Below are 26,067 nucleotides of genomic sequence, written 5' to 3'. Positions count from 1 at the left end.
TGTATTGATGTCTGTCTTCCCCAATCTAGACTGTGAGCTCGTTGTGGGCAGGGAATGTCACGGTTTATTGTTGCACTGTACTTTTCCAAGTGCTTAATACAACTGAATGAATGAATGGTTCCAAGAGAAGCAGCATGGCTTAGTGGAAAGTGCCCAGTCTTGGGAGTCAGAGGTTGAGGGTTCTAAACCTGGCTTCGTCACGTGTCAGCTGTGTGACTTTGGGCAAGTCACAACTTCTCTGTGCCTCGATTCCCTCATCTGTAAAATGGGGATTAAGACTGTGAGCCCCACGTGGGACAACCTGATTACCCTGTATCTTCCCCAGTGCTTAGAACAGTGGTTGGCACCTAGTAAGTTCTTAACAAATACCATTATCATTATTATTATTATTATTATTATTCCAAGTAGGCTTGGTAGGCATGGACTGATTTCACTTCCTTAGACAGAGGAACCGATCTATTTTGGGTGAGAAGGTGAGCTCTGTGGACTAGCTGGGGGAGTACAGGCCTGGGAGTAAAAGGACCTGGGTTCTAATTACGACTCTGCCACCTGCCAGCTGTGTGACCTTGGGCAAGTCACTTAACTTTTCTGTGCCTCAGTTTCCTCATCTGCAAAATGGACAGTAAATCCTTCTTCTCCCTCCCACTTAATTGTGACTGAACCGATTATCTTGGTCCACCCCACCTTTAGTAGAGTGCTGGGCACAAAGTGGGTGCTTAACAAATATCACAATTACAGTAAAATAGAAAATATTTACTAGAGTAATTCTGATATTATGTTACATATTATAAGTTATTATAAAGATTTGCAGGTATCAGAATTTCCCCTGTCATTGACAGCGTGGCGTAATACGCCTATAATTTCAAATTTCCTGGATGACTATACCAAAGACGCTTCCTTGTGCACTTTAAGAGGGGAAGGAGCACAATTTCCTACAGACATTTGAATGAAGTCAAAGGAGTGTCTTCCAAAAGTGGCATCACAGACTTTTTAAAAAATCTACTTCCTGCTAGTCCCAGCTCATTTGATTCATAAAACCACCCCGCATCTGAAGTCTTCCATACAAGAGTGTACTTAGTGTGAAATACCAGGGCAGAGAGCCTAGTCACAGGTTGAAGAAATATGGGCTGGGGTGCCAGAGGACCTGGGCTCTAATCCCAGCTCTGCCAAATGCTTGCTTGTTTGAACTTGGGCAAGTCGCTTCACTTCTCTGAGCCTCAGTTCTCCTATTCTCCCTCCTATTTAGACAGACCGTGTCTAACCTAATTCACTTAATAATAAAAATAATAACGATAATAATGGCATTTGTTTAGTGCTTACTTTGTGCGAAGCACTGTTCCAAGCACTGGGGGGATAAAAGGTAATCAGGTTGTCCCATACGGGGCTCACAGTCTTCATCCCTATTTTACAGATGAGGTAACTGAGGCAAAGAGAAGTTAAGTGACTTGCCCAAAGTCACAGAGCTGACAAGTGGTGGAGCTGGGATTAGAACCCATGACTTCTGATTCCCAAGCCCGGGCTCTTTCCACTGAGCTGTGCTGCTTCTCACTTGCATCTAGTTCATCACTTAGAACAGTGTTGGACATGTAGTAAGCGCTTAAGAAATACCATTAAAAAACAGTGCACAAGCAAATGCCATGATTATTATTACTATTATTAGTAGTAGTAACAATATATCAAGGGCCTTCTCAGAATCTCAGAAAACCGGCAAAACAGAATAGTAATACCGAATTAGGGCATTTAATAATTGTGATATTTGTTAAGTGCTATGTGTCAGGCATGGTACTAAGAGCTGGGGTGGATATAAGCAAATCAGGTTGGACACAGTCCCTGTCCCACATGGGGCTCACTGTCTTAATCCCCATTTTACAGATGAGGGAACTGAAGCCCAGAGAAGTAAAGTGACTTGCCCAAGATCACACAGCAGACAAGTGGCAGAGCTAGATTAGAACCCATGACCTTCTGACACCTTAGACCCATGCTCTATCCACTACACCATGCTGCTTCTCAGAGCATTTATTAAGCATTTTCCATGTGCCAAACACTGTACTATTGTAATAATAATAATAATGATGATGATGGCATTCATTAAGTGCTTACTATTCAATCACTCATTCAATCGTATTTATTAAGCACTTACTGTGTGCAGAGCACTGTATTAAGAGCTTGGGAAGTACAAGTTGGCAACATATAGAGACGATCCCTACCCAACAGCGGGCTTACTATATGCAAAGCACTGTTCTAAGCGCTGTGGAGGTCACAGGGTGATCAGGTTGTCCCACGGGGGGCTTACAGTCTTAATCCCCATTTTATAGATCCCTAATTCACTTAATAATAATAATAATAATTATAATAATGGCATTTGTTAAGTGCTTACTTTGTGCAAAGCACTGTTCTAAGCACTGGGGGGATAAAAGGTAATCAGGTTGTCCCACACGGGGCTCACAGTCTTCATCCCTATTTTACAGATGAGGTAACTGAGGCAAAGAGAAGTTTGGTGATTTGCCCAAAGTCACACAGCTGACAATTGGTAGAGCTGGGATTTGAACCCATGACCTCTGACTCCAAAGCCCGGGCTCTTTCCACTGAGCCACGCTGCTTCTCTATAATCAGGCTAGACATGGTTCCTGCCCCACATACACCTCACGATTTAAGAGAAGGGAGCGTCGGTATCATGTCCCTTTGAAAGATGAGGAAATAGAGCGGTAAGTGGTTGGCCCAAGGTTACAGAGCAGACCAGTGACAGAGCTGGGGTTAGCCCCCTGATTTCTTGACTTTCAATCCCATGCTCTTTTCTCTGGAATATGTTGCCTCCTCCTTATTGCCATTCCCCAGAACATCTTGAATTAAGGCTTCTAGAGTCCAGGGTGAATCAAACTTTGGCTTCTGAATCCTGGATATTAGGCCTTTCCCCAGTTACCCTCTATCTTCTCCCCTGGAACTCCCTCCCACCAACCCCTCTCCATTAAACTGCCCTCACTTTAAATGCCCTCCATTCCCAATCAGGCCAAAATTCTCACTACCTACTCGCTGGCGTCACTACCCCTCCCTGGTATTCCCTCTCCCTTCCTGGCTACCTTCTCATCCTTCCAGATTCTGTTGAGGAATGTCCTCCGCTTTGAAGCTTTCTGACACCAACTCTACCCAAGTCATCTTGGCTGCTCATTCATCAAGCAATCAATCAATGGTATTTATTGAGTGTTATGTGCAGAGCACTGTACTAAGCGCTAGGGAGAGTACAACAGAATTAGCAGACACCTTCCCTTACCTTCCCTCTAGACTGTAAGCATGCTTAGGCACTGTACTGAGCACTGGGTGCTCACTTTGCAGGCCTATCTCACCCTGGTGTTCTTTAATCACCACTTTATCTGAATCTGCCTGAGCAAAGGTGACTGCTACCATAAGTGTGATTAGATTTGGAAGCATTCAACCCTACTGGACCTCAAAGGCAGAGAGAGTGCTTTAACACAGCAAATGTTTATTGTATTGTACTTTCCCAAGCACTTAGTTCAGTACCCCGCACATAGGAAGTGCTCAATAAATACAACTGAATGAATGAATGAAATGGCAAGGCATTTTTATAATCAGATATGCTACTCCCAGGCAAAAAAAAAAAAAATCCTGTTGAATTATACAAGGTTGTCAGGTTGGACACAGTCTCTGTCCCACATGAGACTCACGGTCTTAACCCCCATTTTACAGATGAGGTTACTGAGGACCACAGCAGTGAAGTGACTTGCCCAAAGTCATATGGCAGGGAAGTGGAAGAGTGGGGATTTGAACCCAGGTCCTTCTGACTCCCTTCTGATCTTGTGAACCTTTATTCTATGGGTCACACGAAGTGAAATCTTGACATATTCCCTTTCCTCTCCTTCCACTAATGACCAATAAGAGGGATATTTTCCTTCTATTTAGGCTTTTTAATGAAATCAAACTGTCACTCGATAAAAAAGCAGTGTGGTCCAGTGGAGAGAGTACGGGCCTGAGTGTCAGAAGGACCTGGGTTCTAATACTGACTTTGCCACTCGTCCACTGTGTGACCTTGGGCAAGTGATTTAGCTTCTCTGGGCCTCAGTTCTCTCATCTGTAAAGTGGGGATTAAGACTGAGAGGATATGTAGGGCAGGGACTGTGTCCAACCTAATTACCTTGTATCTATCCAGCGCTTAGAACAGTACATGGAACACAGTAAGCACTTAACAGATACCATGATGATTATTATTAGTAGTAGCAGTAGTATTATTAGAGAAGTAGCATGGCTCAGTGGAAAGAGCCTGGGCTTTGGAGTCAGAGGTCCTGGGTTCAAATTCCAGCTCCGCAACTGTCAGCTGTGTGACTTTGGGCAAGTCACAACTTCTCTGGGCCTCAGTTCCCTCATTTGTAAAATGGGGATAAAGACTGCGAGCCCCCCCGTGGGACAACCTGATCACCTTGTAACCTCCCCAGTGCTTAGAACAGTGCTTTGCACATAGTAAGCGCTTAATAAATGCTATCATATTATTATTGTTGTTATTATTATTATTATTATTATTATTATTATATAAGGGCCTTCTCAGAGTCTCAGAAAACCAGTAAAACATACGCTTCTATTTCTTAATCAGGATATATGTAGTTTTGTTAAGTCAAAGTCCTGTGAACTTTACCATCCAACGAACTTTGCAGGCCTATCTCACCCTGGTGTTCTTTAATCACCACTTTATCTGAATCTGCCTGAGCAAAGGTGACTGTTACCATAAGTGTGATTAGATTTGGAAGCATTCAACCCTACTGGACCTCAAAGGCAGAGACAGTGCTTAACACAGCAAATGTTTATTGTATTGTACTTTCCCAAGCACTTAGTTCAGTACCCCGCACATAGTAAGTGCTCAATAAATACAACTGAATGAATGAATGAAATGGCAAGGCATTTTTATAATCAGACATGCTACTCCCAGGCAAAAAAAAATAAATCCTGTTGAATTCAGATTTAACTCCTCACTATACTCCAGCCCCTATGTAAACATGCAAGCCATTGCTGCTGGAAGCCTTCTTAAAGCTCAAGCCAACTTGACTCAAAAAGCACTATCCATCAATCAATCACATTTCTTGAGCACTTTTTACGGTATTTGTTAAGCATTTACTATGTGCCGGCCACTGTACGAAGTGCGGGGGTGGATACAAATTTCAGGTTGGACACAGTTCGTGTCCCACATGGGACTCACAATATTAATCCCCATTTTACAGATGAGGTAACTATGGCACAGAGAAATTAAGTGACTTGCCCCAGGACACACAACAAACAAGTGGTGGAGTCCCCATTTACTGTGTGCAGAGCACTCTAATAATCATAATAATAATAATGATGGCATTTATTAAGCGCTTACTATGTGCAAAGCACTGTTCTAAGCACTGGGGAGGATACAAGGTGATCAGATTGTCCCATGTGGGACTCAGAGTCTTCATCCCCATTTCACAGATGAGGTAATTGAGGCAGCGAGAAGTTAAGTGACTTGCACAAAGTCACACAACTGACACTTGACGGAGCAATAATTTGAACCCACGACCTCTGATTCTCAAGCCTATGCTCTTTCCATTGAGCCACACTGCTTCTCTAAGTACTAAGCAGTTGGGAGAGTACAATATAGCAGAGTTGGCAGTCACATTCCCTGCCCACAACAAGCTTACAGTTTAGCTCAGTCTATTCATCCCCCGGGGCCTGGAATGCCCTCCCTCTGCCCCTCCGCCAAGCTAGCTCTCTTCCTCCCTTCAAGGCCCTGCTGAGAGCTCACCTCCTCCAGGAGGCCTTCCCAGACTGAGCCCCTTCCTTCCTCTCCCCCTCGTCCCCCTCTCCATCCCCCATCTTACCTCCTTCCCTTCCCCACAGCACCTGTATATATGTATATATGGTTGTACATATTTATTACTCTATTTACTTATTTATTTATTTATTTTACTTGTACATTTCTATCCTATTTATTTTATTTTGTTGGTATGTTTGGTTCTGTTCTCTGTCTCCCCCTTTTAGACTGTGAGCCCACTGTTGGGTAGGGACTGTCTCTATGTGTTGCCAATTTGTACTTCCCAAGCGCTTAGTACAGTGCTCTGCACATAGTAAGCACTCAATAAATACGATTGATTGATTGATTCATCAATGGTATTCATTGAGCGCTTACTGTGTGCAAAGCACCTCATTAAGCACTTGGGAGAATCCTTTAGAAGGGAGTTTGGAGACATGTTTCCTGTCTACAAGGAGCTTGTTTACTATACCAAAGCATCTTTTTGGAAAGAAGAGGACCAGTGGTTCAGTTCCCTGTGTGAGCTGTTCCTCAACACATGATGTCCTGTCTAATCTTTCTCCTTCCCTTTCTGAGCAAAGAACCTCTTTTATGTCACCACAAGCTTCAGTCAAAGCGTATGTTCAATTCACCAGGAAACAGGTCTGTGAGCATTATCATGGCTCGATATTCAGTCAGTCCATTGAGAAGCAGCGTGACTTAGTGGAAAGAGCACGGACTTGGGAGTCAGAGGTCGTGGGTTCTAATCCTGGCTCTGCCACTGGTCAGCTGTGTGCCTTTGAGCAAGTCACTTAACTTCTCTGTGCCTCAGTTATCTCATCTGTAAAATCGGGATTAAGACTGTGAGCACCACGTGGGGCAACCTGATTACCTTGTATCTACCCCGGTGCTTAGAACAGTGCTTGGCACATTCTAAGTGCTTAACAAATACCATCATTATTATTATTATTATTTAATGACTGCTTACCGTACGCAGAGAACTGTAGTAAGAGCTTGGGAGAGTACGACATAAGTACAGCCCCAGAGCACTTACGTGCGTATATGTAATTTATTTATTTATATTAATGTCTGTCTATTGTTGTTCTGTACTCTCCCAAGAGCTTAATACAGTGTTCTGCACATGGTAAACAATAAATACGAATGAATGAACAAAATGAAAGATATGAATCGGCAGATGATTAGTCTAAAACACTTATCCTACTGCACCTTGATTACTATATCAGCCTCCTTGCTGACCTCTCAGCCTCCCGTCTCTCTCCACTCCAGTCCACACTCCACCCTCCCGCCTGGATCATTTTTAATAATAATAATGGTATTTATTCAGCACTTACTATGTGCAAAGCACTGTTCTAAGCACTAGGTTGTCCCACAGGGGGCTCAAAATAATTTTTCCACAATAACATTCAGTACCTGTTTCCTCACTCCTTCAGAACCTCTAGTGGTTGCCTATCCACTGCCTCCTCAAACAGAAACTCCTCACCATCAGCTTTAAAGCACTCAATTATCTTGCCTCCTTTTACATCGCTGCTCGCCTACTGCAATCCAGCCAGCGCATTTCGCTCCTCTAATGCCAACCTACTCACTGTACCTCCATCTCATCTATCTCACCACCAACCTCTTGCCCACATCCTGCCTCTGGCCCGGAATGCCCTCCCTCTTCATATCTGACAGACAATTACTCTTCCCCCGCCTTTCAAAGCCTTACTGAAAGCACGTCTCCTCCAAAAGGCCTTCCCTGACTAAACCCTCCTTTCCTTTTCTTCCACTCCCTTCTGCATCGTCCTGACTTGCTCCTTTTAATTATCCCCCATCCAGCCCCACATCACTTATGGACATATCTGTAATTTATTTATTTACATTAATGTCTGTCTCCTCCTTAGAATGTAAGCTTGTTAATGGGCAAGGGAATGAGTCTGTTATACCTACTCTCCCAAGTGCTTAGTACAGTGTTCTGCACATATTAAGTGCTTAAATATGATTGATTTTGTTATTAAAAACCCTTGGAAATGCACACAACTCAAATTAATGTCAGACTCAAAAGAATTTGAACAAGTCACCTGCTCTAATAAAACAGTTAAAACAGCTAATTGATTACATAAGCATATAAGAAAATTCAACATTTTTTAATTATGGTATTTGTTAAACTCTTATTATGCATCAAACACTGTTCTAGCGCTGGAGTAGAAACAGGTTAATCAACTTATAACTCCCCCCTTCTGGTCTGTGAGCCGGTTGTTGGGTAGGGATTGTCTCTATCTGTTGCCAAATTGTACTTTCAAAGCCCTTAGTACAGTGCTCTGCACACAGTAAGAACTCAGTAAATACCATTGAATGAACGAATGAATGAACTTGTAACTGATCCATGTTTTACTTTGTGCTCTGCACTGAATTATTCTGAACTATGGATAGAATTGCCTTGCTACAACATTAAGTCTGAGTTGCACGAATCCTCAGAGCACTCATGAAAACCAGATGTGTGAACAAAATATTCAAAACTAAAATGCCTGGGAAAATGGTGGTCCTTAGAGCTACCATGATGTCTGGTTTTCATTCTATTACTAAAAAACATTTGCTGTCTCTTAATTTTAAACATATTAACCACTCTCAGCAAAGGCTAAATGGAAATTCCATTCTATTCATTATTTTTATGGATCCTCAGCCATTGAAACATTCCTGATGAAATACATTGTTTGGGAGTAAAAATTATCTAAAGAGAAAAATCAAGAAAGACAAAAGTTCGTGGTGGTTATTCTCCCAGAATGAGATATTTTTACACCTAAGCAGGCTCCTCTCATTGGAACACCTTTAATCGCGTGGCTCTGTGGAAAGAGCCCAGGCTTTGGAGTCAAAGGTCATGGGTTCAAGTCTCAGCTCCACCAATTGTCAGCTGTGTGACTTTGGGCAAGTCACTTCCCTTCTCATGTGAGCCATGTGAGCCCCATGTGGGACAACCTGATCACCTTGTATTCCCCCAGTGCTTAATAATAATAATAATAATAATGGTATTTGTTAAGCGCTTACTATGTGCCAAGCACTGTTCTAAGCACTGGGGGGGATACAAGGTAATCAGGTTGTCCCATGTGGGGCTCACAGTCTTAATCCCCATTTTTCAGATGAGGTAACTGAGGCACAGAGAAGTTAAGTGACTTGCCCAAAGTCACACAGCTGACAATTGGCAGAGCTGGGATTTGAACCCATGACCTCTGACTCCAAAGCCCGTGCTCTTTCCGCTGAGACACGCTGCTTCTCTTAGAACACGCTGCTTAGAACAGTGCTTGGCACATAGTAAGCGCTTAACAAATACCATCATTCTTCTTCTTATTATTATTATTCCACTTACATGTAAACTAATCCTTAGCTAACAACATCTGATTAAAAACCCATCCTCAGAGATATAGTTGAATTGGATACAAGACATCCAGCTTATATTACTGCAAAAAGGGAAACTATTCTTAAACAGAAATCACTTTTTGTTTTAAATATAGCTATTCCAATGTCCCACTAATAGTTCATGTCTTAGTGCCTGGCCAAACGACATAATTTTAAGCAATTTAGGATCCAACCAATCCTAATTCAGATTTTTTTGACAACATCCTCTGAAATCACAATTGTTTTTAAAAGATATGTCATCAAACCTTAGAACTTTCAGATTTGAAAATGCTTAAAATTTTCATCAAAGTTAATTTCAATTAAAAACAAAATGAACTGTTCAGTATACCAAACCAGAGTGCTTATTTGATTTTTGTACTATTCTATATGTAACAAAGCACAAAAACATGACTAACAAATATTCAGAGTCTATCTTCCCGAGAAAACACCAATGGAAGGCTGAAATATTTTCCTTCAAAATTCATGTACTTTTTAATGACCTAACACTCTCTCACAAGATTAACCTGACACAAAAAAGACACACAAAATTCAGCTTCATAGGTACTGAATATTTTAAGCATGATCCGATACAGCTGGGTTACCTTTTTCATGATACTTCAGTCTCTTATTCCTAACTGGAGTGGGAGTCCCTCAATAATAATAATAATAATTATGGTTTTTGTTAAGCACTTACTATGTGCCAGGCACGGTACTAAGCACTGGGGTGGATACAAGCTAATCACACTGGACACAGTCCCTGCCCCGTGTGGGGCTCACAGTCTCAATCCCCATTTTACAAATGAGGTAACTGAAGCACAGAGAGGTTAAGTGACTCACCCAAAGTCACACATCAGACAAGCACAGAAACGCTCTGGGCATGTTACTCCCCTACTCAAAAATCTCCAGTGGCTGCCTGTCAACCTACACAGCAAGCAAAAACTCCTCGCTCTCAGCTTCAAGGCTGTCCATCCCCTCGCCCCCTCCTACCTCACCTCCCTTCTCTCCTTCTACAGCCCAGCCCGCACCCTCCGCTCCTCTGCTGCTAACCTCATCACTGGGCCTTGTTCTTGCCTGTCCCACCGTCGACCCCCAGCCCATGTCCTTCCCCTGGCCCGGAATGCCCTCCCTCCACACACCCACCAAGCTAGCTCTCTTCCTCCCTTCAAAACCCTACTGGGAGCTCACCTCCTCCAGGAGGCCTTCCCAGACTGAGTCCCGTTCTTCCTCTCCTCCTCCCCATCCCCCTCCCACCCTACCTTCTTCCCCTCCCCACAGCACTTGTATTTATTTGTACAGATTTATTATTCTATTTTACTTGTACATACTTACTATTCTATTTATTTTGTTAATGATATGCATATAGCTTTGACACCTGTCTACATGTTTTGTTTTACTGTCTACCTTCCCCTTCTAGACTGTGAGCCCATTGTTGGCTCTATATGTTGCCGACTTGTACTTCCCAAGCGCTTTGTACAGTGCTCTGCACACAGTAAGTGCTCAAAAAATACGATTGAATGAATGAATGAATGAAAGTGGAGGGGCCGGGGTTAGAACCCATGACCTTCTGTCTCCCAGGCCCCTGTTTTATCCAACACATCAGGCTGCTTCTCCAGGGTGGCGGTGCTTCCACCCTACCTAAACTAACAAATCACTGGATTTAAAAGACTGGACTGAAGCAATGGGTTAATATCATGCACGTGGCTTGGGAGCCGGAAAATTTAAAATGCGATCATCATCAATGGCATTTTCTGAGAACTTACTGTGTGCAGAACACTGTACTACGCGCTTGGGAGAGTACAAAACAACCGTTGGCAACTGTGTTCACAAGTTTACAGTCTGGGGGGGAGGCAGTCATTAATATAAATAATTTACAGTATATCATTTATAAATATGTACATATAACTGCTGTGGAGTTGAAGGTGGACAAATACCAAATGTACAAAGGTCTCAGATCAAAGCACATAGATGAAGCTGGAGGGAGAGGGAGCCGGGGAAAAGAGAGTTCAATGTGTCCTAGTGGACAGAGCATTCATTCATTCAATCATATTTATTGAGCGCTTACTCAATACAGTGCAACGCACTGTACTAAGCACTTGGAAACTACAATTCGGCAACAAATAGAGAGAATCCCTACTCAACGGGCTCACAGTCTAGAAGGGGGAGACAGACAACAAAACAAAACAAGTGGACAGCCATCAACTGCATCAATGTAAATAAATAGAACTATACATATATACACGTCATTAATAAAATAAATATAATTATAACTATGTACATATATATACAAGTGCTGTGGGGGGAGGGAGGGAGTAGGGGCGATGGGGAGGGGAGGAGGAGCAGAGGAAAAGAGGGGCTCAATCTGGGAAGGGAGTCAGAAGGACCTGGGTTCTAATTCAACTTCCGCCACATTTCTGCTTTGTGACCCTGGGCAAGTTATTTCACTTCTCTGTGCTTCAATTACCTCATTTGTAAAATGGGGATTAAGACTGTGAACTCCATGTGGGACAGGGACTGTGTCCAACCTGATTAGTCTGGGAGGCCTTCCCAGACTGAGCCCCTTCTTTCCTCTCCCCCTCATCCCCTTCTCCATCCCCCCATCTTAACTCCTTCCCTTCCCCACAGCACCTGTATATATGGATACATGTTTGTACATATTTATTACTCTATTTATTTATTTATTTTACCTGTACATATCTATTCTATTTATTTTATTAGTATGCTTGGTTTTGTTCTCTGTCTCCCCCTTTTAGACTGTGAGCCCACTGTTGGGTAGGGACTGTCTCTATATGTTGCCAACTTGTACTTCCCAAGTGCTTAGTACGGTGCTCTGCACACAGTAAGCGCTCAATATGACTGATTGATTAGCTTGTATTTATTCCCAGGACTTAGAACATAGTAAGCACTCAACAAATATCATTATTATTATTACCACCAGACATCAGTCACCAGCCTTTCCACAACAGTCAGTCACTGAAGGGCGGCCTTTTTAAGCTCCGTGAGGACAGAACTGTGTGATTTACTTGTGGCGATCCCCTTCCAAGGGCTATCTACGGTGCATTCAACATTCAGAACAGAACTTAATAGATAGCACTGGTTGATCAATCAATAGTATTTGAGTGCTCACTGTGTACAAACACTATGAAGCAGTTGGGAGAGTACAACAAGTTAACCAATCAATGGTATTTATCAAGTGCTGGGTGCAGAGCACTTGTACAAAGTGCTTGGGAAAGAAACAAAACCATAAGTAGGCATGATCTCTGCCTTCAAGGAGCTTAAAGTCTAGTGGGGGCGACAGACACTAAACTAAATTAATAATAATAATAATAATAATAATGGCATTTGTTAAGCGCTTACTATGTGCAAAGCACTGCTCTAAGCGCTGGGGGGATACAAGGTGATCAGGCTGTCCCTAGTAGGGCTCACAGTCATTATCTCCATTTTACAGATGAGGTAACTGAGGGTCCGAGAAGTTAAGTGACTTGCCAAAGGTCACACAGCAGACATGTGACAGAGCCGGAATTCGAACCCATGACCTCTGACTCCAAAGTCCGTGCTCTTTCCACTGAGCCACGCTGATAGTTACATATTATACACAGAGAAGCAGCATGGCGTGGCAGATAGAGCACAGGCCTGGAAATCAGAAAGTCTTGGGTTCTAATTCTAGCTCCGCCAGCTTGTCTGCTGTGTGACTCTGGGCAAGTCACTTCACTTCTCTGTGCCTCAGTTACCTCATCTGTAAAATGGGGATTGAGACTGTGAACTTCATTTGGGACAGGGACTATGTTCAAACTGATTGCCTTGTATTCACTGCAGGGCTTAGTACAGTGCCTGGTACATGGTAAGTACTTAACAAATTACCATATTTTTAAATTTTTTTTTTAGTTGTCCATAATGGAAGACACCAGTGATGGTGAGATTCACCTGTGAATACTTGTATGGCTGATGAACACATAATGAACACAGAGAGGTTATCCTTTGTAATGGTGTCGCAATTAATATGTGCAGTGTACTCAGAGTTTAAGGAAAAGGGAGTGTACAAGTGAGCCATTCTGAATCAGCAGGACCTATTAAAATCCTTCTTTTTTCTCCCTTTAATACACCTGAGGCAGACACTACAGAAACAAAAAGTTCAAATGGAAACCTTAGAACCAGAATCTGAAATTGAAAATTAAAAGTTGCAAGTTCCAAGTGGCTTTGGGAACAGGGAGTCAGAGGACCTGTGTTCTAATCCTGACTCCATCCCTTACCTGCTTTAGGTAAGTCCCTTTTTTAAGAAAAACGGTATTTTTTGAAGCCAGACACTGAAATAATTTCTCCAGGCCTCAATTTCCTCATCTTTAAAATGGGGACTCATTCAATCGTATTTATTGAGTGTTTACTGTGTACAGAGCAATGTACTAAGCATTTGTGAAAGTACAATGCAACAATAAACAGACACATTCGCGGCCCACAACGATACCTATTCTCCTTTCCCTTTCCTTTCCCTTAAACTCTGAGCCACAATCTAATTTCACTGTATCACTTATTCTAATCCCACCTAGATTACTGCATCAGTCTCCTTTATGACCTCCCAACCTCCTGCCTTTCCCAACTCCAGTCCAGATAGTCTTTCCACAGAAGATGGCTGAAGCAGCGTGGCTCAGTGGAAAGAGCACGGACTTTTGAGTCAGAGGTCATGGGTTCAATCCTGGCTCCGCCAATTGTCAGCTGTGTGACTTTGGGCAAGTCACTTAACTTCTCTGTGCCTCATCTGTAAAATGGGGATTAAGACTGTAAGCCCCCCGTGGGACAACCTGATCACCTTGCAACCACCCCAGTGCCTAGAACAGTGGTTTGCACATAGTAAGCGCTTAATAAATGCCATCATTATTACAGAAACGTTCAGGTCATGTCACCACCACCCCCTCAAAAAATCTCCAGTGGTTGCCTATGTACCTCTATATCAAACAAAAACTCCTCACTGTTAGCTTTAAATCTCTCCATCACCTTGCCCCCTCCTACCTCACCTCCCTTCTCTCCTTCTACAACTCAGCCCTCACACTTTGCACCTCTGTTGCTAACAACTGTGCCTTGACCTTGCCTGGCCCATGTCCTGCTTGTGGCTGGGAATATCTTCTCTCCTCAAAACCAACAGACAATTACTCTGCCCTCCTTCAAAGCCTTACTGAAGGCACATCTCCTCCAAGAGGCCTTCCCAGATTAAGCCCCACTTTTTCTCATCTCCCACTCCTTTCTGCATCGCCCTGACTTGCTGCCTTTGCTCTTCGCCCCTTCCAAGGCACATATATATGTTCATATATATGTATATATATATATAAAGATATTTATTTATCTTGATGTCTGTCTCCCCCCTGACCCCCAGATTGTGAGCTCTTTGTGGGAAGGGACAGTCACTCTTTATTACTGTATTTTACTTTCCCAAGCACTTATTACAGTGCTCTGTACACAATAAGCTCTTAATGAATACAATTGAATGAGTGAATGAATACCCCAGTGTTGAGCACAGTGCTTAGCATTATGTGGTCACTTAAATACCAAAATAATAATTATTATAGGGTAGTTTGAAAATGAGTAGTTTTTAAATGGCTGCCACATTCAATTCTCATTGAAGAAACGTCATTACTGGGGCCCTTATGTCCTTGGAGAAAGGTGGCCAGTTGCCCAGTTTTCTACCAGTGTAGTGGACAGCTTTTCTGTGCCCGGTCCAGTACAGATAAGGCACCAAATGCCATCGTGTGGTACTTCTACTTTCAGTGTCCTGGCTTTTCCTTCCATGATGATGATGATGGCATTTGTTAAGCGCTTACTATGTGCAAAGCACTGTTCTAAGATCTGGGGGGGATACAAGGTGATCAGATTGTCCCTCGTGGGGCTCACAGTCTTAATCCCCATTTTACAGATGAGGTAACTGAGGACCAGAGAAGTTAAGTGACTTGCCCAAAGTCACACAGCTGACAAGTGGCAGAGCCGGGATTAGAACCCATGACCTCTGGCTCCCAAGCCCGGGCTCTTTCCACTGAGCCACGCTGCTTCTCTGAGCCTTCCAAGCCCTGGTATCACATCATGTGAAGAGCCCCCTTGTTCACAGGAACTTGGGAGGAGAATACAAGCAGCAAGGCCGAGTGGATAGAGCACAGGTCTGCGAGTCAGAAGGACCTGGGTTCTGGTTCTGGCTCTGCCCCTTGTCTGCTCTGTGACCTTGGGCAAGTCACTTCACTTTCTGGGGCCTCAGTTAACTCATCTGTAAACTGGGGATTAAGAATGTGAGCCCCATGTGAGATAAGGACGGTGTCCAACCTGATTACCTTGTATCTACCCCAGTGCTTAGAACAGTGCATGACACCAAGGAAGCACTTGCCAAATATCATCATCATCATTATTATTATTAAATTCCCTGGAGAGGCAGGAGCTCAGGTAAACCTGATAAACGTCTGTAAATTGGTTCATAGGACGTCATTCCATTACAGCCTACACCCGGTATAATGTGTCAGCACTTAGAACAGCACATAGTAAGTGCTTAACGAATACCATCATTATTATAAGGCATCCTGGGTCTCTTATTCCTAGCACTTTGGAGTGTCATTAGTACCATGAATCTTGTACGGAAATGATTTCACTTGGAAGAAAAGGAACATTTTACTGGAGAAAGTTACTGCCAAACTGACCGCTAATTATCATCCTATTAAACATTTTTAAAGTTCCTTAAAATGCTTCAGAAAATGCATCAGAAGAGAGGACTGCAAATCATCTCAACCTTGTGTCTGGAAACACATAAGAAGGCAGCCATTGTTTGGCGACGTTAAATCCTTTGCCTGCACAAACGTGAAAAACAACCAGTCTCATTTTGTATTTCTAACATAAAAAAAACATTGTTTTTTACAGTGCTAAAGTAAATCACACAATAAAGCTTTTTCTCCAAGAATTAATCGGAAGCTCTGAGCATCAAAATCACAAAATAAAGTAAGCACGTGGCAGACATGATTCTGGCAGTTAATGACAGTGAAGTGAGCCTTTTCCCAAGTCCTGACAACAAAACCTAGCCTTGCACCTGTTAAAAATGGAACAATTTTAGGATATGCTCCCAATTTATTTCCTATTTTTGGCCTAACGAGACATCAAATAGTTTTGATTATGTGATTAATAATTGACCATGCAAAGTCGCATTACTAATGGCTATTACTTCGTATTTTCCACATACTGTATGAACATCATTTTCTTCTAATTTTTTTTGTCCTTTCAACACTTCACTGAGGAACATCAATATTATTATTAATGCCTGAGTGGGGAACATGGGTCCAGTCAACTTCCTGATTCAAGCTGTCTCTTCCCAAAGTTATCTCTCAGTCACGTTACTCCCTCCCCCCACCATTTTCTCCTCCTCCCCACCCTCAAGGAGTTAGGTCTTTCTCCATATGAGTAGGGGAAGGCAGTTTTATTCAAGATGACTTTGCTGCTATCTGATAAGCTCCTAATTTAAAGGGAGGAATCCAACAGCCTGAACAGATTGCATAGATTCCTTTCTTTGAAAAAAAAAAAAGCCACAAAATTTGATTTTGTATGCTTAATGTGACCTTGGGCAAGTCGCTTCACTTCTCTGTGCCTCAGTTCCCTCATCTGTAAAATGGGGATTAAGCCTGTGAGCCCCACGTGGGACAGGGACTGTGTCCAACCTGATTTGCTTTTATCCTCCCCAGTGCAGAGTACAGTGCCTGGCATATAGTAAGTGCTTAACAAATACCACAGTTATTATTATTATTATAAAAATCTTTTTTTAAAAAACCATATTATTTCTCCTATTCCACTCCGATGACATTTTACTTATATGTTGGCTGGGGGAATTGTGCTTTGCTTTTATCTTAAAAATAAATTAATTCCAATGTCCATTGGTGACCATCAACAAGAAAGTATTCCATTTCCACAGAGTACATATAAGTGCTCAATAAATACGAATGAATAATGAATTGCTGTAGTAAGTGCTAAATGAGAGTACCACCTTCATGGAAGAAGATACATCAATCAATAGCGCTTATTGAGCACTTACTGTGTGCAGAGCACTGTACTAAGTACTTGAGAGAGTAGGATACAACAGAGTTGATAGACACATTCTCCTTCCACAACAAGCTCACAGAGGAGACATGAGATACGCGAGTTACTTACTGAGGAACAAAATACAGGCTGAATGTTTCTGATTCCAAAAAGTAAAATTAATAATAAATGAGGAAATTTCTTTGAATTATTTTATTTAAACCCCCCTGGCAAATTCAGTGATAAAGCAAGAATATCATCAATAATACTTATGGAATAAACGTGTTGGGCTTTGAATCTGTTACACAATTTTAGCTTTCAGTTTGGAAGACTATCGTCTAGAAAAGCTGTATTAACAAGCTTCACAATTATATTTTAGGGGCATTAAGACTGCATCACAATAGTTCACGTTACCTTTTCTCTTCACACTACTATTAAACGGCTTTCCACTAAGCTCAGTGTAATTATTTTAAAAAGTTTACATTTCTGGCTAACCAGTTTAGCTAAAACCAAACTTAAATACATAATGGACCCTTCCCAGTCATAACAGAATTCATTTCCCACGGGAATCAAGAAAATAGTGAAAGCCAGATACTTTGGACACCTGTGTCTTCACCAAAGCTATATTCATTCAATCGTATTTATTGAGCACTTCCTGTGTGCAGAGCACTGTACTACGCGCTTGGGAAGCACAAGTCGGCAACATATAGAGATGGTCCCTACCCAACGACAAGATTACAGTCTAGAAGGGGGAGACAGACAACAAAACACAACATGTAGACAGGTGTAGAGAAACAATAGTTTAAATGAGAAAGTAGAGTCTTTTATTAAACTACTGCAAAGTTTAAACCACCACACTTAACTATTGTTTCTAAGGTCTGACAGTATCTTTCTGAAGAGGAATGAGATTAGACTGTCGGACAAATTTAACGTGGGTTAAATTTACTCCTTAATGTGTTTCAAAAACATATATATGTTTTCTAGTAAGTTATGGTATGAAGTGTTTTCTGAGGGCCCAAGCACTCAGCTAAACACTGGAGTATGAAAACATAACAGATCAGAAAACCAATCCCTGTCCCACATGGGGCTTAGAAGCTAGGTAAAATTATAATTTAAATACATTTTTAATGTACGGTAAAAGTTAACTCCTATGTTGTCTTGTTATTCTAATGGGATGTTGGCTTGGAGAAAAAACAAAGTCAGGTGAGGAATATTTTCAGCAGTTTTGCTTAATCAACTTAAATTCCTTCTGCTGCTATTTGGACATCACCCAATTCAGCCAGCAAAGAGGTGGAGGTAACACGAAGTTGGATGATATCCATAAACAAAACTAAAACGACTGTCTGGTTTACTATCACTGACTCCCAGGCCCAAAGGAAAACATAAACAACTGTTAGTGTGCTGTGTATACATAAGCAGTGTTCATCATAATAAAATATTGGCCGTACATCATATTGAATGCTTCCTATTTCAATTGGGAAAATGACGTAACCCGATTCTCTTGTATCTTCCCTGGAACTTAGAACAGTGCTTGGCACATTCAACATAGTAAGCGCTTAACAAGAATCATTATTATTATGATTATTATTACCAACTAGTCATAGAACCTGTTTAAGAAATAAAAAAAATACCTAGGAGAAACACCTGGAGTGGGAAAAGTATCCATTAAAAACATTATAGACTCTAACAGGCAAGTTCAATCAGATCTTTTAAGTAGGCAGTCCCAAAATGAAAACATTTGCTCCTCAGCTCCAACACTATCTGTTTAAAGGTTAAAGAGCAATAAGCTTGTTTGAAAGGGATAAAAATATAAAATATTCTTCCTTTCTTTTTGGTGAATTGGTTCACTCACACTGCTTCCTCAAAGTCAACAAACAGATTAACAGTAAACAGCTGTCTGTTGTTAAGACTGGTAGCAAATACAGAAAGAACATGGTTTCTAGTAAAGCTATGTAGAAATCCAAAACATTTTTTTTTTCCACTAACCTGGTGCTCCTGGGAAAGTAGTCGCCTCATATTGCCTCAGCTTTTCAAACTTCTCCTTTCTTAGGAAGCTGACAGCCCAGAGGAGTTTCCCCCAAAGTAAAATAAATGACTGCGCCGTAACAGCACTCAATTCCCGCAACACTGCTTCAGTTTAAGTGTGCAGGCCGACTGCCTTAAGGCAAATTGTCATAACCCAACCCACAAGACACTTAGCCTATAAACTTTACTGATGTCATTGAAACCACACCCCATGTGTTAAATAGAAGTTGAAAAAGAGTGGGTGTTGGAGGGAGAGTACCATATCCATATACAGAATGAGCTAAGGATTTCTGCTGCATTTTTATATGCATAGTGCTTGGTACTGCTGCCAAGAAGATCGCAGAGGCAAACTCTAAACAAAGGGGGCTCTCATTTATCTCTATCCTCTCGTCGGATACCACATTAAACTCATCAATTCATATTTACAAGGAGAGCACAGTCAGCCCCTTCAGAAGCTGCCAAGAAATTGCTCGTTCACATTGTGGAAAAAGTTGGCTGGCAGTGGTACGAGGAGAAGCGGCAATTAACATCGTGTAACTTGAACACACGATGCTATTGTATCTCTAAATCAAATTTAAATATTGGAATCATCACTTTCGAGATTTTCTTTTTTTTGGCCCCCTCTCCCTGGGCCATCTCAAATGCAATGGGATCAATAACAGCCTGCATGCACTCATATCCAAACCTTAAGTCACTAGGCTTTGGAGGATTTACTAGATTGAAAACGCATTGTGGGACGATAATTTGTCCGTTTATTGTTGTATTATTGTCACCCAAGAGCTTAGAGCAGTGCTGTGCACACAGAAAGTGCTCAAGAAATACGATTGAAAGAATTCATTCAATCGTATTCATTGAGTGCTTACTGTGGGCAGAGCACTGTACTAAGCGCTTGGGAAGTACAAGCTGGCAACATACAGAGACGGTCCCTACCCAACAGCAGGCTCACAGTCTAGAAAAGAATGAGTTTACTGGAGGCTTAATCCTAATTCTCCTAGCTCCGGTCATTTTTTGCATTATCACCATCATCTGTTAAAAAAAAAAAAGAAGCTACAGTCTGTGCCAATATTGCTTGAGTGCTAAATATTATGAATTACAGCATGTACTGAAAGATTTATTTCACTTGCACAAAATTTCTAATATTTCTAAATTCAGAAAAACCTTGTGAAGTAGCAAAACCTTTCCATTTTTAAATGTCTTGATTTTTTTGTGGTATTTGTTAAGTACTTACTATATGCCAGACACCTTTCTAAGCATTGGTGTAGTTACAGCATAATCAGGTTGGACACAATCCATGACCCACAAAGACTCAAAGTCAATCCCCATTTTGCAGATGAGGTAACTGAGGCCCAGAGAAGTTAAGTGATTTGCCCAAGGTCACACAGCGGACAAGTGGCAGAGTTGGGATGAGAATCCAGGTCCTTCTGATTCCCAGGCCTGTGCTCTAGCCACTAGGCCACACTACTTCTCATAGGCCATGCTGTTTCTCACAATAACCTCTCCTGGAATTTCCTTTTTCTGTCTGTCTCCCACACTATATCTGTAACCTCTTGAGGATGTGGAATGTGTGCTTTGCTTCTTTTTCATTTTCCTAAGTGCTTAGTACAATGCAGCTGTCCTTGGTAGGTGTTCTATTAATGCTTTTAATTAAATCATCAATTGAATAACAGACCAAAGATATGCTACATAATTGTCACCATCTCTCCTTAGAAACGGAAGAGTTGCAGGCTTCTTTCTGTCCCATATCATCTCCTAACAAACATATTTTCTCACTCATTCTTTATATAAACTGCTGGCCTCTAGCTGATAACCGTAGAGTGCAGCAATGTGGTTTTCTGTGGTTTGAACTTATCCTGTCATATTTTTCTTATTAATTTTCCTAATTTAAATCGGCACTGGTTTGGGCCTTCTAAGCCTTGGATCTAGAGCTAGAAAAGCATGAATCAATCAATCCATCAACCATATTTATTGCACGCTTACTGTGTGCAGGGCACTGTACTAAGCGTTTGGGAGAGTACAACACAATATAAGAGAAACATTCCCAGCCTGTAGTGAGCTTACAAACTGTTCATTCATTCATTCATTCATTCAATCGTATTTATTGAGTGCTTACTGTGTGCAGATAAGCACTTGGAAAGTACAATTTGGCAACATATAGAGACAGTCCCTACCCAACAACGGGCTCACAGTCTATAAGGGGGAGACAGACAGCAAAAAAACCCAATTAGACAGGTATCAATACCATTAAAATAAATCTAAATACCATCAAAATCTAGAGGGGGAGACAGACACTAATATAAATAAATAGCAGATATGTACATAAGTTCTGTAGGCCTGGGGTGAGGGAGGGTCATGAATAAAGGGAGCAAGTCAGGGTGAATAAGTCAGGCATAAGGGAGTGGGAAAAGAGGAAATGAGGATTTAGTTAGGGAAGGCCTCTTGGAGGAGATTTAGTCTCAACCGGGCTTTGAAGGTGGGTAGAGTAATTGTTTGATATGAAAAGGGAGGATACCAGATTTCAGGGAACCATTTCTACCAACTCTGTTATATTGTACTCTCCCAAGCACTTAGTACAGTGCTTTGCACACAGTAAGTGCTCAATAAATAAAAGTGATTGATTACTTACAGCATGTAATCACTGCCCCAAACCAACAGAACATAGAAGAGAAGCAGCATGGCATAGTACATTCTGGGAGTCAGAATGCTTCTAATTCCGGGTCTGCCATTTTTCTGCTGTGCAACCTTGGGCAAGTCATGACACTTCTCTGGGCCTCAGTTACCTCATCAGTAAAATGGGGATTGAGACTCTGTCCAACCTGATTCACTTGTATCTATCCCAGTGCTTAGAACTGTGCTTGGGCACATAGTAAGCCCTTAACAAGTACCATAATAATAATAATTATTAACAAAAATAGAAGAGGAGTGGTCTGGTCCAAAATGGATTGGCATAAGAGGACTAAGAGCTAACTCAGCTCTAACTGGCTCCGCAGAGCAAAGTTTCAAGTAGTTTTCTAGGAGATCACTGTTGGGTAAGTGAAAATAGATAATTATCTGGGTGTGAAAGGAAAACAAGCTTAAGGCCAATTGGCATATGGTGTCAAGAGATCCAGCACTACCCTCTGGTGGCTAGAAGCTGAGACTATTGGCACGCTTGGAATGACGACAGAAAGCTGAAGATTATCAGAGTAATAATAATAATAATAATAATAATAATAATAATAATGATGGTATTTGTTATCAATCAATCAATCATATTTATTGAGCACTTACTGTGCTAAGCACTTGGGAAGTACAAGTCGGCAACACATAAGCACTTACTATGCGCCAATCAATCAATCAATCGCATTTATTGAGCACTTACTTTGTGCTGAGCACTGTACTAAGCGCTTGGGAAGTACAAGTTGGCAACATATAGAGACAGTCCCTACCCAACAGTAGGCTCACAGTCTAAAAGGCACTGTTCTAAGAACTGGGGTAGGTTAACAGGTAATTGGGTAGGACACAGTCCCTGTCACACATGGGGCTCACAGTCTTAATCCCTATATGTATATATGTTTGTACATATTTATTACCCTATTTATTTATTTATTTATTTTACTTGTACATATCTATTCTATTTATTTTATTTTGTTAGTATGTTTGGTTTTGTTCTCTGTCTCCCCCTTTTAGATTGTTGGGTAGGGACTGTCTCTATATGTTGCCAACTTGTACTTCCCAAGCGCTTAGTACAGTGCTCTGCACACAGTAAGCACTCAATAAATATGATTGATTGATTGATTGATTGACTGAGCCCACTGTTGGGTAGGGACTGTCTCTATATGTTGCCAACTTGTACTTCCCAAGCGCTTAGTACAGTGCTCTGCACAAAGTGCTCAATAACTATGATTGATTGATTGATTGATGAGAGAACTGAAGCACAGAGAAGTTAAGTGACTTGTCCAAGGTCACAGAGCAGACAAGTGGTGGGGCGGGGATCAGTCCTTCTGACTCTCAGGTCTGGGCTCTATCCACTACTACAACACTGTAACCCAGGCAACACTGCTTAAAAAGGTAAAGCACAGTAATAATAATGATATTAACGGTGGTATTTGTTAAGCACTTACTGTGCGTACGTTCTAAAAGCTGGGGGAGATACAGGATAAACAGGTCAGACACAGTCACTGTCCCATATGGGGCTCACAATCTAAGTAGGAAGGAGAACAGGTACTGAATCCCCATTTTACAGATGAGGTAACTGAGGCCCGAAGAAGCAAACTGGCTTGCCCAAGGGCACACAGCAGGTACATGGTGGAGCCAGGACTGGAAGCCAGGTCCTCTGACTCCCAGGCTTTTGTATTGTCCTATAATATATATTTTTATAAATTTTCAATAGCAAACAACTACCGAGGGACATTTGAAGATTCAATGCAAAGGCACAGCAACAGTTTAGTTGTTTTGATATGCATATATCTATAATTCTATTTATTTATATTGATGCCGGTTTACTTGTTTTGATGTCTGTCTCCCCCCTTCTAGACCTTAAACCCGATGTGGGCAGGGATTATCTCTCTATCATTGAACTGTACTTTCCAAGTGCTTAGCACAGTGTTCTGCACACAGTAAGCGCTCAATAAATACAATTGAATGAATGCAAGTTACATAGTGGCCTCTTTCATGTGGGTTACTGTATGTATAAAGGAGTATGTTAATTTCCACTCACAAACAACCACCACAAATGATCATTACTGAAAAAATTCCCCAGGAAGTTGGGAAAGAATGGAACTTTGGAAATTTCCCCACTCCAAGCAGGAATCCAACCAGTGAAGATTATTATCTCTGCTCAACTGTCCTAATTTCATCATTTCCTTAAGAGACTGTTCCAGAATTAGTGCCTCTTCAGTGCATAATGCCCTGTCTGATCTAAACTTAAATCTAAACCTAAACAGAATTACATAGCTCTATTCTCAGAGAAGTGTATTTCCTTTCAGAAGCCCCTTAACACATGTGCACTATTTCCTAATAAAGACTCTTCTAATCATCAGCGGCATTTATTAAGTGCTTAGGGTGTGCAGAGCACTGTATTAAGCACTTGGGACAGTACAAGAGAAGCAGCACAGCATAATGAATAGAGGCCGGGCTTCGGAGTCAGAAGGTCCTTGGGTTCTAATCCCGACTCTGCCACTTGTCTGCTGTGTGACCTTGGCCAAGTCACTTCACTTGGCTGGTTCTCAGTTACCTTCATTTGTAAAATGGGGATTGAGACTGTGAGCCCCATGTGGGACAGGGACTGTGTCCAACCCGATTTGCTTGTATCCACCCCAGTGCTTAGTACAGTGCCTGGCTCATAGCAAGCACTTAAATACCATAATAATAAGAATTATTATTATTATTACAATAAAAGAGAGTTCTATGCTCAGTAGAGTGGGAGGTCGACTTTATTTCTGATATACCTACTTTAAATTCTGGCCCTGACCCACAACTAATGGGAGTACTCCACATGCCAAGGAGTAGCTGAATTGCACTTTCCAAGCGCTTAGTATAATGCTCGGCACACAGTAAGCACTCAATGACAATGATTGAATGAATGAATGGATGAATGAATGAATGAATGAGTAGCAAAAAGTCTTCCCTCTTTGGGAACTGCAGAGATGGGCCTGTGGTCTTCCTCCCCAGGATCAGGTTCATTCATTCATTCAATCATATTTACTGAGTGCTCTGTGCTGAGCTCCGTACTAAGACTTGGGTGAGTACAATATTCATTCATTCAATCATATCCTTACTGTGTGCAGAGCACTGTACTAAGCACTTGGGAAAGTACAATGCGGCAATAAAGAGTGAAAATTCCTGCCCGCATCGAGCTCACAGTCATCAATACAGATCAACAGACATCGATATAAATAAATAAAATTACAGATATATACAATAAGAAGCAGTGAAGAGAAGCAGCGTGGCTCAGTGGAGAAGAGCATGGGCTTTGGAGTCAGAGGTCATGGGTTCAAACTCCGGCTCTGCCAATTGTCAGCTGTGTGACTTTGGGCAAGTCACTTCACTTCCCTGTGCCTCAGTTACCTCATCTGTAAAATGGGGATTAAGACTGTGAGCCCCGCCATGGGACAACCTGATCACCTTGTATCCCCCCAGCGCTTAGAACAGTGCTTTGCACATAAGTGCTTAATAAATGCCATTATTATTATTATTATCATTATTATAACGATGGTGGGGCAGGGAAAGGAGGGAAGAGGAAAGGGAGCAAGTCAGGGGATGCAGAAGGGAGTGGGAGATGAGTGGGGCTTAGTCTGGGAAGGCCTCTTGGAGGAGATGGGCCTTCAGTAAGGCTTTGAAGGGGGGAGTGTAATAATAAACAGACATACTCCCTGCCCACAATGAGCTTACAGTTTAGAGGGGCAGACAGACACCAATCGAAATAAATTACAGATACGGACATAAGTGCTGTGGGGCTGGGAGGGGGGGGATGAATGAAGGGTGCAAATCAGGGTGACGCAGAAGGGAGAGGGAGAAGAGGAAAGGAGGGCTTAGTCATGTTCAACTTTTCCACTCCACCAGGCTTGAAGATGGATTGAGGGATCAGAAAGCCGAAGTCACAAAATGTCCCCAATCCACTGTGGAACTATTTTAGCTCAGATTTCAAGCATCTTCAAAAGTCATTGAAACAGTGGTCCTGGATCTGTTTTATGCAAAAAACTGTGCTCTAGAAACACATCCTGACCTGGCTCAGGAAGACTGGTAGAAAGAGGCTTGGAAATCCTTAATTCTTCAAAATAGGTTCTTTGGGGGGTAGAGGGCACAGCACCTGTTTGTTCTTTTTGGTAGCCTAATTATCCAGTCATCATCTTCATCGCAGACTGAGCCCCCCCCTTATCCTCTGCTCCTCCTCCCCT

The 26,067-nt window shown here is 41.8% G+C and overlaps 1 protein-coding gene across 3 annotated transcripts in view; it reads right to left on the bottom strand.

Annotated features, from left to right (window-relative positions):
• The window catches only part of PLD1 (phospholipase D1), a 279,106-nt gene that overhangs the window by 205,239 nt on the left and 47,800 nt on the right, over positions 1–26,067 (bottom strand). For 2 of the 3 annotated variants that reach the window (XM_038748905.1, XM_038748940.1), the window contains exon 1: positions 19,154–19,294. The exons of the other annotated variant lie outside the window; for it this stretch is intronic. The gene's annotated coding sequence lies outside the window, so the exon portion shown is untranslated. Of the gene's footprint in view, positions 1–19,153; positions 19,295–26,067 lie in introns of those variants that run through there. 3 annotated transcript variants of the gene reach the window in all.

This window comes from Tachyglossus aculeatus, chromosome 1 (assembly GCF_015852505.1).
Source record: "Tachyglossus aculeatus isolate mTacAcu1 chromosome 1, mTacAcu1.pri, whole genome shotgun sequence".
Taxonomy (NCBI): domain Eukaryota; kingdom Metazoa; phylum Chordata; class Mammalia; order Monotremata; family Tachyglossidae; genus Tachyglossus; species Tachyglossus aculeatus.
Note: the sequence above shows the minus strand (reverse complement) of the source record. Positions and strands in the feature narration are given on the sequence as shown.